Genomic DNA, 16,252 nt, shown 5'->3' on the forward strand with positions numbered 1-16,252 from the left:
GTGCTAATTTCAAGAGGAATCCTATTAATTTGGGGTGCATGATAAATTAAACATTGATTGTTATTGCACTGTTCGTGTGCACACTATTACTAGACTGCATGTCTATGACGCACAAACCCAGATCAGTGGCATATAGAGCTGCACAGTATTGATTTATTGATGCATTTATTAATGTTGCTACATCAACAAGAGCCGTTGGACACACACACATACACACACACACAGACACACACATACACACACACACACACACACACACACACACACACACACACACACACACACACACACACACACACACACACGAGACACACACCAGCATTGTAAAGACGAAATACGTTTGAAATAAGATGAATCAGCACTTCACTGGATATCTACAGTAGGAAAATGGAAAGTGTTAGCCCAGTGATGACAAAGAAATGTTGGTTTATTACAACTGATGTGTCTCGATATTCTGTTATTTTGCATATTTCTTTAATGTTTAGCTCTGACATAGAATTTAAAAGGGATTAGAACTAAAACAAACCTGTTCTAAATAGAAAATAAACCACATTTATAGACGTTTCATCTTCAGTGATTTAAAACTAGAGATGCACAAAACATTTGCTAGTGATTGGAGTCGGCCAACAAGTGATATACAGCTTGGTGTTGTTGAGTTTTCTTTGTTTCTGGCGGTGTTCCTGGTTCGTGAGCACACTGTTGTTGTTAATTCATGCATAGCAGTAACATACCTTCCAAATGGAGGTTTTGACTCAAATTTAGTACAGTTTTCAAGTCATCAGTCGTCAGATTTACAGAAAGTTTAGATTTTTAGTTCTTGAAGGTAAATTGGAATAAACAGCTCAGAACTGTACAAGAACCAGAAATCGGTATTGGTTATCAAAATCTGAATCAGTGCACCAGTGACAGAAACAATATGTCATTGAAGATTCAAGAGATTTAAAAAAAAAATGTGTTGATGTGCTGTAATGAAAGGAGTCTTTAAGGCTTTTTTCATTCACAAAACAACTTCATGGTCATTTACATTTCATTCATCCTAATTGCGTCATTAGCCTTCTGTTAATCATTTAAGAAGAGAAAGCGTGGAATTCTCAGCTTTTCAGTTCAGTATTGATCCACGGGTTCAGCAGATTTCTCATGACATTATAATTATTACATTGAGGAAAGGTGAAAACGACCCATTTAAAAGTTTTTATGCTGCCGTGAGAATGTCCCTAAAGCCTTCAAGGGGATTAGTCATTAACAAAAACTAATGTGGAGGCAAAGGAAAGGAAAGGAAAGGAAAGAGATGGCTTAGCATGTATGGGTAATCTCTACATTTAAAAATGAGCACTTTGATGATAGATTTACTCAGTGACAAACTACAGTAGCATTCTGGTTGCATCTGATACCCTTAAATACAGAAGGAGGTGGCAGCAACATGGGATTTCCCCCAACTCCTCTGGATTTGTCTCACTTTGATGATGTCAGAGAGTGTAAGCTGTTACTTTTAAAGGATGCCTTTGTTTTCTGCACAATCTCCCTCCTTCTGTTGGTCTCAGTCCTCTTCCTCCTTTGGCCTCAGAGTAGAGTGAAAGCACTTTTGGCCAGACACAACCTGCCACCCACCCCCCTGCCATCACAGCATTCTGTGTTGTGGCAAATAACAGCTTACCTCCTCCTTACCTCCACCCGCTATGTAATTCAATTTTTCTGTGAAATCAGAGGGATTGCTGCAGGCAAACCCTCGGGCAGAGATCCAGACAGAAACAACACAGAAGGACGGATGGGTATGAGGATGTGCATGCACAACTGGCACATAATACATAGATGTGATTAAATGACTCGTAGAGGGATGACAGAATGGTTTATTGCAAACAATGAATAAAAGAAATGTAGGATAGTCACTATACTGTACATATACCTTGTAGAATGCAAGAAAGAGCTATCTAAATACAGGCCATTTACCATTATTAGTGGCTATCACTGTCAATTTTATAGATATTGAGCTACAATTTGGTGTGTTCAAAGCTGAGAGTCATCGTTATTCCACTTACTTATGAAGCTGCAGTCATTATTAATATAAAGGCACACAAACCATCTTTCCTTCCAACTCTTTTTGTGAGAGAGGTCACAGGGTTTTTATGAGAAATGGAGTTTGGCGCCTTTTTGAAGAACTGCTGCTCTTTAGACAGTCTCAGTCTGATTACTGAGACCTCAGAGCTCGGTGTTTGCGCAGTCTTGTGTACTCATAAGCCTGGGTGTGTGTTTGCACTTCAGCCTGCTAGGGTGCAAGTGTGTGTGACTTTACAGAGGGAGGTTAGAGAGACCTCCGTGGACAGCCAGGTTTTGCTATAAAGTATTCTCTGTTTAGCCGCTGCACTGCGGTGCATATGTGCAAACACACAGACAAACAGATACTCTGCCAAAGCAGCCTCCGGCAGGAAGAGGTGGGGACAGCGAGAAAGGAGATTATTTTATTTCAGCTTTTGATCACCCCTCTCTAAATATCTTCAAATACTTAGAGTTCACAAACTCTCACAGATCAGGAGTTTAAAAGCAGAAGACTTGTTCATAGTTTCCCTAAAATACTTATTGTATTTTGATGCTCCTCTCTTACGGGGTGTTTCTTTTCTTTTCTTTCTTCTTTTTTTTGCATCAAATTAGTTAATCTCATCCCTTCCTGTATCAGTCTGTTAATTAGCATGGTCTCTGCATGTGTCTGCGTGTCTCTGTGTACTGTTTAAACACACTGACCTGCCATTGCTCCTGGGGTCAGCCTCAACTAAACTCCTACACACACACACGCGCGCACACACACACACACACACACACACACACACACACACACACACACACACACACACACACACACACACACACACACACACACACACACACACACACACACACACACACACACACTCCCAGTCTCTTGCCAGTGCCCCTCTCCCCACTTCATCCTTTTCTGTCCCCCCACCCTTCCCCCTCTCCCTCCCCCTCCCAGACCATTCCCCTGAGCTTTCCCACACTCACATCAAAGGACAAGACTTCGGAGGGTGTGTTAGAGCACCCTGCTCTGGAATTTCAGTGTGTTGCCAATGCGCTTGCCTGTGTGTGTTTGCGTCTGTGTGTGTTTTACAAGGTCGTGTTAGTTTACCGTGTTGTTTGGTCTTTGTCGAGCTTTTATGGGGGATGATAAGGCCAGGTGGGGGTGGGATGGTGAGCATGAAGATGCATCCTGCTTGGCAAGATGTGATGTCATGAAGCTTTCGTGGTGGCAACTCCAACTTTTCATGCATTTTGCACATCCCTTAATAATAATAATAATAGTAATAGTAATAATAATAATAATAATAATAATAATAATAATAATAAAGCATTGATTTATAGGCGCCTTTCAAAACCCAAGGTCGCCTAACAAAACGTGATAAAACTTAAGCAAAAATAAGAATAAGATAATTTAAACAGTAGAATTATAAAGAATTTACTATAAATTACAGAGTGGAGAGTTTGTGGACTAGAGAGAGTAAGCCAGTTTGAACAGGTGAGTTTTGAGTTTGGATTTAAATGAGAGGAGGGAGTCTGTGTTTCGGATGTCAGGAGGAAGTGAGTTCCAGAGTAGAGCGACTGAAAGCTCTGTTTCCAACGGTGGTGAGACGAGCAGGAGGAACCACAAGGTGAATGGAAGAGGAAGACCCGAGGGAGCGAGATGGGACCGCAACACGGATGAGATCAGAGAGGTAAGGAGGGGAAGAGACAGTGGATACATTTGTAGGTGAGAAGCAAGATTTTGAAGGAGATTCTGTGTTCAGTGGGCAGTTGAAGAACAGGGCTGATGGAATCTCTGGAGGGGGTACGAGGGATGATCCGTGCAGCAGCATTTTGGAGAAGCTGGAGCCAATGAAGGGATTTATAGGGGAGACCAAAAAGGAGAGAGTTACAGTAATCAGTTCTGGAAGTGACTAGGCTGTGTATGAGGATGGCTGTAGCATGAGGAGTGAGAGCGGGGCGGAGTCGTTTGATGTTGCGTAAATGAAGTAGGCTGAGCGATTGATGTTGTTGATGTGGGCTTTGAATGATCGAGTGCTGTCAAGGATGACACCCAGACACTTTACATGGGGGGAAGGAAGGATGGAGGAATTATTTATGTTAATTGATATGCTGGGAGATTTGTTCAAAGTAGAGGGTTTCTTTATGAGTAGAATTTCAGTTTTATTGCTGTTGAGTTCCATGATTTTATCTCAAGGAGACAGCTGGACAGGGAGGCTGTAGGGAAGATTGCATCGGGTTGAGAGGAGATATACAGGTGCTGGCCAGTAAATTAGAATATCATCAAAAGGTTGAAAATATTTCAGTAATTCCATTCAAAACGTGAAACTTGTACATTATATTCATGCAATGCACACAGACCAATGTATTTCCAATGTTCATTACATTTAAATTTGATATTCATAAGTGACAACTAATGAAAACTCCAAATTTGGTATCTCAAAAAATTAGAATATTCTGAAAAGGCTGAATATAGAAGACACCTGCTGCCACTCTAATCAGCTGATTTACTCAAAACACCTGCAAAGGCCTTTAAAAGGTCCCTCAGTCTTGTTTTGAAGGCACCACAATCATGGGGAAGACTTCTGACTTAACAGCTGTCCAAAAGACAATCATTGACACCTTGCACAAGGAGGGCAAGACACAAAAGGTGATTGCTAAAGAAGCTGGCTGTTCGCAGAGCTCTGTGTCCAAGCACATTAACAGACAGGCGAAGGGACGGAAAAAATGTGGTAGAAAAAAGTGTACAAGCTCTAGGGATAACCGCACCCTGCAGAGAATTGTGACGACAAACCCATTCAAAAATGTGGGGGAGATCCACAAAGAGTGGACTGCAGCTGGAGTCAGCGCTTCAAGAACCACCACGAGGAGACTCATGAAAGACATGGGATTCAGGTGTCGCATTCCGTGTGTCAAGCCACTCTTGAACATGAAACAGCGCAAGAAGCGTCTCGCCTGGGCCAAGGACAAAAAGGACTGGACTGATGCTGAGTGGTCCAAAGTTATGTTTTCTGATGAAAGCAAGTTCTGCATTTCCTTTGGAAATCAAGGACCCAGAGTCTGGAGGAAGAGCGGAGAAGCACAGAATCCACGTTGCATGAGGTCCAGTGTAAAGTTTCCACCGTCAGTGATGGTGTGGGGTGCCATGTCATCTGCCGGTGTTGGCCCACTCTGTTTCCTGAGGTCCAGGGTCAATGCAGCTGTCTACCAGGAAGTTTTAGAGCACTTCATGCTTCCTGCTGCTGACCAACTTTATGGGGATGCAGACTTCACCTTTCAACAGGACTTGGCACCTGCACACAGTGCCAAAACCACCAGCACCTGGTTCAAGGACCATGGTATCCCTGTCCTTGATTGGCCAGCAAACTCGCCTGACCTTAACCCCATAGAAAATCTATGGGGTATTGTGAAGCGGAGGATGCAATACGCTAGACCCAACAATGCAGAGGAGCTGAAGACGACTATCAGAGCAACCTGGGCTCTCATAACACCTGAGCAGTGCCACAGACTGATCGAGTCCATGCCACGCCGCATTACTGCAGTTATTGAGGCAAAAGGAGCCCCGACTAAGTATTGAGTGCTATACATGCACATTCTTTTCATGTTCATTCTTTTCAGTTGGCCAACATTAGAGAAACAAACATTTTTTCATTGGCCTTTAGAATATTCTAATTTTCTGAGATACCAGATTTGATGTTTTCATTGGTTGTCACCTATAAATATCAAAATTAAACGTAATAAACATCGGAAATACATTGGTCTGTGTGCATTGCATGAATATAATGTACAAGTTTCACGTTTTGAATGGAATTACTGAAATATTTTCAACCTTTTGATGATATTCTAATTTACTGGCCAGCACCTGTAGACCTGGGTGTCATCTGCGTAGCAGTGGAAATTTATCTTGTATTTGTGAAAGATTTGGCCAAGTGGAAGAATGTAGATGATGAATAAGAGAGGTCCAAGTACAGAGCCCTGGGGAACACCAGCAGAAAATAGTTTAAAATTATGGCATTTGATTAATATAATTTAGTCTATATTTGCTTCACCTTCACCACAGTGGGAAACATGGTCTTGTTTCTGCTGCAGTCCTGCAGGCTTAGGTCATTTTTTTCTGGCAGCTCACACTGACTTGAGTTACACACATGCTGAACAACATATATGTGTGTAACTAAACCAGAGCAGAGTGAGAATGAGCGTCTGGTTTGTATTTACCAGCAGATGCATTCAGTTTGCACACTTTCCCTCCCTTGTTCTGGCCAGACCTTGTCTGGGTGTATCCCAGTTGTTATATCTTCTCATGTCTCCCACAACAGAGCAACTGTTACTGTTGTTGGAGATATCCCAGGGATGCTTCCTGCATACAATCACTTTGATAAGACTTTTTGCGAAATCGCAATGTCTCCTGTATCATGAAGAAACTCCTCTTTCAATATATTAATGCTGCTTTGATGAAAACTAATACACATTTTTATTTCCTGCTGCTGAAAGTCAAAAGGACAGATTTTATTTCTAGAAAGAAATCGTTGGATATTCAACTACAACCGATTTACTTTTGAAGCTGACCCAATTCAAGATGGCTACCATAGCTAATTGACACTAGTTATTATAACAACGGCCTTTTGATAACGGATTAGATGACATCTTGGATTATCATTTAAGGCAATGCATCATCTCTAGCTAAGAGGGCCAATAACAATGTAGGATTCTTTTACAGCTCTAAGCTGCCATGACAATATTGCCTGATTCAGATTTAGAAAAGTCAAAAAATAAGATTGAGAAACTAAACAATTTCACATTTAGTTTATTTTATGGCTAATGTTAATTAGTTCTTAGTGATGGCAATTTCACATATAGAAAAAAATAATCTGATTTTCATCTCTGCTTAGGAACGGTACATTAAAACAATTGTTTAGTTCAGTATAGCATTTAATTTTAATTATTTCTAATATTTGACCAAAACAACTCTAACTATAACATAAAATTATTTTGATTAAACTTTATTAAAAGTATTAAAAGTGGTGAGCATTTCTTCAAAGAATGCTAGACCTGCAGTTTTAAATCATTTATTGATTCAGCAATCGTTTCTTCTATATCAGCGTTCCTTATTATGACCACTTTGTATTGCCACCATGGTTTTTAAAACTAAATAAATTAATGTTTAAGATAAATATTTTTGAAATATTAGTGCAAGTTTGGATCTTGATGAAGTTTGTGACCTAAATTTAATTATTTAGATGAAAATGTATGGAAGACTAGCCTGGCGAGCCATCCTATAAACGTAAATATAGACATAGACATAGACAGTGCTTAGTTGTGGGGTGGAATCTATGGTTATGTCTGTCAAACTGCCTCTGCATGCAACTGGACAGCGCCAGGACTAATCACAGCACCAAAAACTTGACCTATTCAGCGTAGTCTTTTTTTCAAAATGAAGGATTAATTACCTCCATCTGCTCATTTCTCAAAGAAAACCCCAGATCTGAATCGTCCAAAGTTGATGCCAAAGCCGATTCAAATGAGTGCCGTACCTGAGCCGATGCCATCTTGTTTGTATTGCTCCGTCACAGCTGAGTGTCATTATATATATATATATATATATATATATATATATATATATATATATATATATATATATATAAAAACTCTGCTGTGACGTGCTAGGCCCACCTAGCATCTCTCTACAAACATAAAACGATGTGATTGGCCCAGCCTACACCAATGGTAGGCCTGCTGAGGCTACAGTGGAGCGTGGCTAGACCAAGCTGCAGAGTAAAATCTTTTGGTACTGCTACGGTTTGTCTAGAATTCTAGGCTAAAGGAAAAATGAAGGGATAAGGAGATTTTCATTGTTTTATTTCTTTTTTCTTATCATTTTCTGTTTCAGTCCAATAGACACCTCTAATATCTCGGCATCACTACAGATGCTTCCTCATATGTTTTTTGACCATCCTCTATCCAAAGTGTGCACTTCTACACTCAGAACTCTTTGATGCAAATGGAAATAGCTGGTTGAGAGAAAAGCGGTGGAAAGCCTTGCAGCCTAGGTTTACTTCCAGCCAGATGGCTTTAAACAAGCAGGGAGAGAAGACATATACTTGATATTTTTTCTGAAAGGGCTTAATTTAGTGCACTGGTTTGGATGTTCCCATTGCTTCTTGTAACCAGAGGTGGTTGTTTTAGGTTTCTTTTTCTAACCTGACTGAAATTTGTACCCCACTCATGTGGGGTAGTTGTAGACGTGTAGCTAAAACGGATTTGTTGATGTCTGCATTCTGATTAAATTGTATTGTGGAAGTATATCATTTGCATTCAGTAATGAGAAAAAGCAGGATGTGGGATCACTCATTTGATACAATTGTTTGGCTCGGCTGATTTAAGGGTTTATATATTTCAAATGAAATCTTTGTTCTTGGGTAGCCTGTGCCCCTTATGTTGCACCAGTAGTGGTAAATCTTACCTTAAAGATGCATTGTGTAAGAGTGACGTAAGAGTGACATCCTGTGGTCAAATGTGGGTACTGCAGCCCATTTTTGCTAAACAAAAGTGACTTTCTCACTTACATTCTATGAGTTTCATGGCTGTTGCCAGCTATGGACCAAAGCCAGAAGATTCTGGGTGACGAGCACATACGGGTCATGCACAGTAAGTTGATAAGTAGTTAAATACTTCCTCACATCTGCTGTTAGCACTTTTGGGAGTTTCAGTAGCGATCACTTACTACAGTTATTATGGTAGTATGTGTTAGAGGAAGTGTGGTTGTTTGCCATCTTGCTGTTGGCTTGTTGTTATAGATTTGAATGACAAAGAGTAGCTGTTGCTAATTTTAGAGCCGATTATTTGTTTCTAATTCACTGATAGGCTTTTTTTTTCTTAATGATGCCTTCTTCACCTGAAAAAGAAAAGGAGGCTGTGGCTTAAGCCTAATTTATACTTCTCCATCACCTCAAGTCTGGAGTCGCACACAAGGATTGTCCGGGGTGTTTTCTCTTCAGACTTCTCCATCACCTGGGCAGTGTTGCAAATTCCTCGTCAGGACAACAGAGGATGTAGTTCTTCTCTGAGGCATCCTGCCACCGTTACAGTCACATTTCTAGCCCATAGATGGTGTATATACATTGTTTTCATACATTTAAGAGACTTTTTTTTAACATGGACATATTTCTTCCTCATTCTCCTCCAACTCTTCATGCAATCGGCATGTCCAAACCCACGTTTCCTGTCATTTCCGTTCACTGAGTCACGGGTGAATAAACGTTCGTATTTTCGACGAGGAGGTCTTCAGTCTGTTTCATGTCGCTAAATATTTTTCTATTTTTTGAGGGGGCAATGGCGGTGCTGTTGATGAATTTAAAGGAAGCGGCGCCCTGACCAATCACAAGGTTGTGGTCTCTTTCACTTTTTAAGGAGAGTTTAAAAAGTTGGGCATGTCTCCGTTAACCTATGCGAGCTTGTCGGAGAGTCCTTGCACCGACCCATAATGGCGTTGCCTGTCTCTGTACTGGCGCAGACGGAGAAGTATAAATTAGGTTTTAGAGTTACAAGAAATCATTTTTGGGTCGCTCCTGTTTACTGGCTTTTGTTCTTCAAACAACTCTGGTTTTTTGCCTGCTGGTTTTGAGTTAGACTGACTTCGACAGACTTGGCAACCCTACAAACTACGTCCATCTAAAGCTACCCAGCTAACTTAGAAGGAAATTTGTTTCAATATAACTGTCCAACCAACATGATTCATGCATTAGTAAGATTTGTGATTTTTTTCACTGTAAAATTCGTAAATCCTTTATATCAGAGATTCATGAAAGTCTTGCCAATTTTTGCACAAGTCATCAATGTTTGTTTATGACAATTGCTTGAGCCGTCTGCTCTCTGTTAATAGATCAGTACTTCTCTGCCTCTGATTGGCTCAGATCCTGAGTGTTTTGCCTAATCATCAGTATCAGACCTAAAACGTGGACATGGAGCCGCGTCCAAGTCAACTCGAACATTGTGGACTTGTTTTCAAATTGAGTGATTTCACATTTTAGGAAAATCAAAAGTAATTTTTGCTACACATATCTAGCATCAACAGGAATAAAATAAATCAAAATCAATACAAAGTCATACATTTGGGTATATTTGATTTAGTATGTCTCTTAATTGAGAAAGTAGAGTTTTAGAGAGTTTTAAATCTCAGACAGTGACATCACAGTCGGGAGTTTAAACACTTAACCACTATGAATTATTTTCTTTTACCTTTGCTTCAAGCTGACACCTGTCAAATCTCTTTTTGGGGGAGTTGCTTCATATAAAATATATTTAGAGGTTTATGGAAGAGAGAAAAAAAGATTATAAATTAGAATTTGTGTGTGTGTTTGTGTGTTTAGGTGTGTTTTATGAGATCTCTGCCAAATTAGTGAAATTCTTTTTGCAGAGGATTTACCTGCTAGTTTGTCTGCCTCCAGGGTAACTGTGAAACAGGTTCTAGAGGTGTCTTTAGCACTTATGCTCTAATTTTGTGTTTTATGCATCTGGAAAACTGGTCGCCAGGGGAACCGACTCAGACTCTAGGTGGAGTGTAAATGGAATGTGATCCTTCTGGGCACAGTTAGTGTGTTTGTGCGGCAGAACGACCATTTTCTCTCCTTCATTCTGCACCTTAAGTTACTTTTGATGAGACAAAAGGACAGAGAGGACAGGTTTGCTTCATTTGGCACACTTCAGTTAAAACCTTGACTTCAGTGTGTGTGTGTGTGTGTGTGTGTGTGTGAGGCGAAGAGAGAGGTGATTGTTGTTGTATGCCCTGCCCAGCGCTCAGTTATAAACTCAATGCCCTCACTAAGTAGGGCACGAGGCGGCAGACCAAGGCAGGGAGGGAGGAAGGAATGAATGTATGCAGGAAAGGAAATAAAAGAAGAGTAGAAAAGAAAGCGAGGGAGAATGAGAGAATTGGGGCTGCATGTCTGGTCGTGTCATGCATTCTGGGTGAGGCCACTTCCTCCATGCCGTGACCCCAGCCACCTCTGTGCTGCTGCCGATGATCGTTTTCCAGCTTGGACTTGCTGTTGCAGCTGGGTAACCTGGGAGTGGGAGGGGCTTCTGTAGAGAAGGGTGAATAAAACTCATGAGAGGACAGTCTTCATTTTGTGAGAAAGAGCGTGTGAAAGGCAGCTGCACAGAGGGGATAGCTTGCAGAAATTTTCCAGACAGGCAGAAAGATCTTTCCAGTGTTGAAATGCTTGGCACTCTAGACGCTCAGGGTACAGCTGGAGCACTTCTCCGGTCCTCCACCCTTTCCCCCACCTTCACTGCTTCCTCCTTTGCTTCCCTGTCCCCTCTTTCCATTATGTTCCCAATATTTTAGTTTAAATCGGGGTTTTCCCATTTGTTTAAAGTCAACTTTTATTATAACTCTTGGGACTGACTGATATGGATTTGTTCGAGGGGCAGAGTTTTAGAGGTTAGTCAGTATAATCACAGACCAGTTTAACATAAACTACATAATCAAATGTATATATATATATTTTTTTACTTTGTGAATGCAAATGAATGATTTTATAATTATAATGTGATAAATTGGAAATGGCCTAAATCTGTGTTGGTAGGTCAGAGCTGGACAAAAACCAGATATTCATATAACTGGTGCTGCATAATTCTAGCCCACGTTGCCCCAAATGAATATAAAAGTTCAAGATAACGTATCATTGGTTTGTCTCCGTGTGGACATCAAAGGATTAGAAGCACCCAACAGTGAGCTGCAGCTGCTAACACTTATTTACTCTGCTTTGGTTAAGGATGCACAGGCACGATTGACAACAGATTGTAAGAAAAGTCCACTTTTTCTAGAAATCTTGATTTAAAAATATGCAATTATTTAGGACTGGACTCCTCTTTAGTCTGCTGGCTGCAGATTGAGATTTGACACATCAAAGGAGATAAAGGGAATGTGCCCGAGTCCGTTGGCACAGCCGCAAAGTTCCACATGTAATTGTTTACATCTTGTGTTTCACATTCACAGGGAAGTACCACGTGTTCTTTTTCTTCCTCTGATCAGATTGGATGTGTAGAAGTGTGTGTGTCAGTCAGTGGGTGGGCCCAACCCGGGAGGTCAAGGAATGATCGGAGAGGATGGTGGATAAGTCTGACCCTGATAGTTTTATCCTGTTACTCCACCTCAGTGCCTACAATTTCTTCATGAGTTTGCTAATCGTGCTACAGCCATAGGACACACACACACCATATAACATGCACGCTCACGTGCGTGCTGTAGAGACAAAATAAAAATAATGGCTGGAAACTTGAGGGAAAGTCCCTGCTAATGTAGGACTTCCACTTTTTCCCTCTGTAGTTCTACTGACATTCCCTTCTTTTTAATCACCACGGTCATGCACGCACACACACACACACTTGCAAGCACACATGCACGCACACACACGCACGCACACACACATGCATGCAAACGTGCACTTTTTTTGCTCTCTCTGGTGGACACAAACTTGGTACTGTTCAGACTGACTCACATCTCAGGAATGCTGCATATTAACATGGGGAGAGATAGGAGAAAAGTGTGTGTGTGGTGTACAGCTGGGTCTGAACGCAGCACGTTGTGTATGGGAAGAGAAAAATTAGTAATAAAAAAGCAAAAAGTTTTCTGTTGCTTCAGTAGGTCAGGTAGCAGAGCTTTGCGTTGAAGAGAGTGAGGAGAAAAGGAGTGCAGCGCAGGATTTCATGACTCTTTGAGTTTGTTTATACGTGAACAGCTGTTGCTCTTCTTTTCTTCCTCTCTTTCTCTCACTTTATTAGACACGCAGTTCATTAGGGAATGGATATAATGAGTCACCATTGTCTGGAGTGTGTATCTTTGTGTGTGCAGGTGCGTGCATGCACATCCTTCTGCAGAATTTATGCACACGAGTCTCTGTACAAGTACATGGAGGCATGAGTGACACGTGAAGTCCCGCATGTCGAGGATCTGCAGCGAGCGTAGCCTGGATCCGAATCCCAACAGCTTCATCTAAGGGCTCGAGAACAATCTCATGGTAAAACTAGAAAACAGCAGCAAGAGTGTGTTGTCGCGTCTGGAATTGTGTTTGCACTATGTGGCTATCTGACATTGTGGCTGAGGTGACCGTGGTTTCTGTCAGCGTACACCGTTCAAATGTCAGTGTGTGTGAACGACTGTCTCTTTCATGTCAGTGCAACATCCAGAGAGATCCTGCACACGTGTCGGGGCGTCTAACTGAAAACTTACGTGAAGTTTCTGTGTGTGTCTGAGTGCCAGAGCGTGCTCACAGCTGTTCAAAGGGTGTGTGTTTGTACATGTTTGAGATCTGGAGAACAAAGCACGGCTGGTTTTAGTGTCCCTCCAGACGTTACGTTGCCTTCTTCTGGAGCAGACCCAGCAGCAGAAGTAGGTCGGCCGACAGCATCCCCTCCTCTGGGTGGGGGAAAACCAGAGAGGGATCAGGGCTGGGTAGAGGTAGGGCTGTAGACCGTACACACTCAACAGATGAAGGGTTGTTTGCTTTAAAGTCATTCATGCAATGATCAAGGCAGGATGAGATGCTGCAGATAACATCGTTTTACAACAAATCTAACACCTTTGGGATGTGTTAGGAATTTTTTTCTTTAAAAAAACAAATCCAAGTCAAGTAGACATTACAGTAAAACAAAAAGTATGAAAATACTGATGGAACCAGAAATCTGATGCTTTTAATGTCCACAAATGCACTAGAAGAATACTACACTTTTCCAGGTCCACAAACTCACCGTGTACAAAGTTCTGCAAATATTATATGTATGTGTAAGTTTGTATTTCCAGGATAGTTTAAGTACAACAGTTGTAAGTCAGTATTGGCCTTTTAAATCAGAATTAAATCCTCTCATGAAAATGAGTCTGGTGTTAAACATGAATCAGAACAAGTGATCTCAGGATTTTAAGTTCTGCTTTTAAAAGCCTCACAACAAGTGCTGCGTCGTTTTCGTCTTTCATGCTGATGTATGATGCTGCTGAGGTCATCACTCCTAATAACCTCATCAGCTGGTATAACTGATGGCACTTTTCAATGAGGCTGTTATGCAACTTTAGGCATGGAAGCTCAGTGCAAGTTGGCTCAGTAATCTTAAGAAAGGCACCTGCAGACACACACACACACACACACACACACACACACACACACACACACACACACACACACACACACACACACACACACACACACACACACACAGAAAAGGTGAGACGTTATCAGATATTGTGGTTTTAGGCTTAATTTGATTTCAATATAAATCAGTACTTGTCTCTTGTTACATCAGCCTGCCCCAAATGCTTGTTTGGGTGTGTGTTTTTATGTTGTACGTGCACTTTTTTGTGAAACCTGTGTGTGTTCATGCATGAGCTTGATCCTGCACCGCTGTGCTGAGTGGCAGTGTCATGAGGGCAATAGAATGAAGGCAGGGGCGACTCAGGAAGTGTCAACTTCCTCCCTGATCACTGAGCCTCACCCTGCCCAGGGAAAAGAAGTCCGCCGGACTTGACTCACCGGAGATGAACCATGTGTGTGTGTGTGTGTGTGTGTGTGTGTGTGTGTGTGACTCTGCACAAACATGTCACATTAAGGAAAACAAGTTCCATATAAATAGAACTGGCTATTTTTAAGTTGCCTCCCACGTTTTCTGCTTTAGTGTTCTCCCCATCTCTCCTTTTAGAGTGTTTCACTCTTTACTACAATTCCCATCATGCACCTTGCTGTTTCTTCTCTGGCTCCATTTAACAGTGCTTTGTTTCATATAAAGGAATAAAATGTGGCAATAGGCATGCATTCTAAAGTAAATGTATCCTCACATGACTAAGTGTCTATGTGTGTGTGTGTGTGTGTGTGTGTGTGTGTTCGTGCATGCATGTGCGCTGTCGTGGGAGTGCCTTGCTCTTGGAGCTTCAAGGACAGATAACGTTACACTGCTGATGCTTGCATAACTTCCAGGCAACACCACATCAAAACTGACCCCCACCCATGCACGCACGCACACACACACACACACACACACACACACACACACACGCACGCACGCACGCACGCACGCACGCACGCACGCACGCACGCACGCACGCACACACACACACACACACACACACACACACACACACACACACTGGATTAAAAGTGCACATCCATACTGGACAGCTGCCTACCAAGAGGCTCCAAAAGGGTTTAAATGGTTTTGTAACTCTGGGAACGTCTTTTTTTTTTTTTTTTTTTACTTCATGTCATTTTGAAGATAGAAACTTTATTAATTATGCTTTACATATTTATTTATTTAGTTTCAGTGTTAGGGAATCTATTTGGTTTGAGTTAGTTTATGTAGGTCAACTCACTAACAGACTCCGTTGGTTAGATACCAACACTCCACATGCATCAACACACACACACACACACTTTCCCAAGAGAGTCTGTGTTTCCTTTCAATGTGTTGGCCACATGTGCAGGGATAAGGGGAACGAAGGAAACATTCTCTGTGGTTCTGCTTGATGGAACACTGACACACAGTCGACCTACATTTCTGCTGCCTGATCTGTAGATGTGGTGGAGTGTGTGTGTGGAGAAGTTGCTGTTTTTTCGGGGGATGTCATTAATTGGGTGTGTGTGGCCACTTTTCTGTTGTTTTCTTGGGGCACTTCTTCAGTTGTATCATGGGAACTAGCTGAAACATTGCATCATCTCTGTGTGTGTGTGTGTGTGTGTGTGTGTGTGTTGCCAGCTGCTGAATTGCATGTTTTATTTAAATAAATCTAGTTATCACTTTGCTGTTGTTTTTGTGACTATGCGTAATCAGGCTTAGTCTGGGTTTGCGTGTTTATGAATGTGTGTGGTAAAACCCGAGACAGGATGTTTACCATCAACAGGTGTGTGTATTTTTTGAGTAAATCTTCAGCGACAATTCAAAGTTTTTAAGTTCAGATATAAATAGTATGTGTTTGTTATGCAGGTGCTCTGTTTCTATGAAGCTGTGGAGGTCCTGCAGTTCACTAGGATGGTAGAGTGTGATGTTGGTTCCAGATTAATCCTTATTTTCCAAAATGTTTTCTGATTTTGATGATTTTTATTTAAAATACCATCACGGTTCATCAAAGAACTTCTCTTAAACTGCACTAAGATGATGTTGGCCAGCAAAAAGAGATCCATGATGACGTCTTTCTGCCTCTTCATAGGAAAATCAACATAAATTAAAGCTGCAAGCAGCG

General features: G+C 41.4%; 1 protein-coding gene across 3 annotated transcripts in view; it reads left to right on the top strand.

The window, feature by feature from the left end:
- The window catches only part of fndc3ba (fibronectin type III domain containing 3Ba), a 131,134-nt gene that overhangs the window by 45,076 nt on the left and 69,806 nt on the right, over positions 1 to 16,252 (top strand). The gene's annotated exons all lie outside the window — the stretch shown is intronic.

This window comes from Nothobranchius furzeri, chromosome 18, assembly GCF_043380555.1.
Source record: "Nothobranchius furzeri strain GRZ-AD chromosome 18, NfurGRZ-RIMD1, whole genome shotgun sequence".
Lineage (NCBI taxonomy): Eukaryota > Metazoa > Chordata > Actinopteri > Cyprinodontiformes > Nothobranchiidae > Nothobranchius > Nothobranchius furzeri.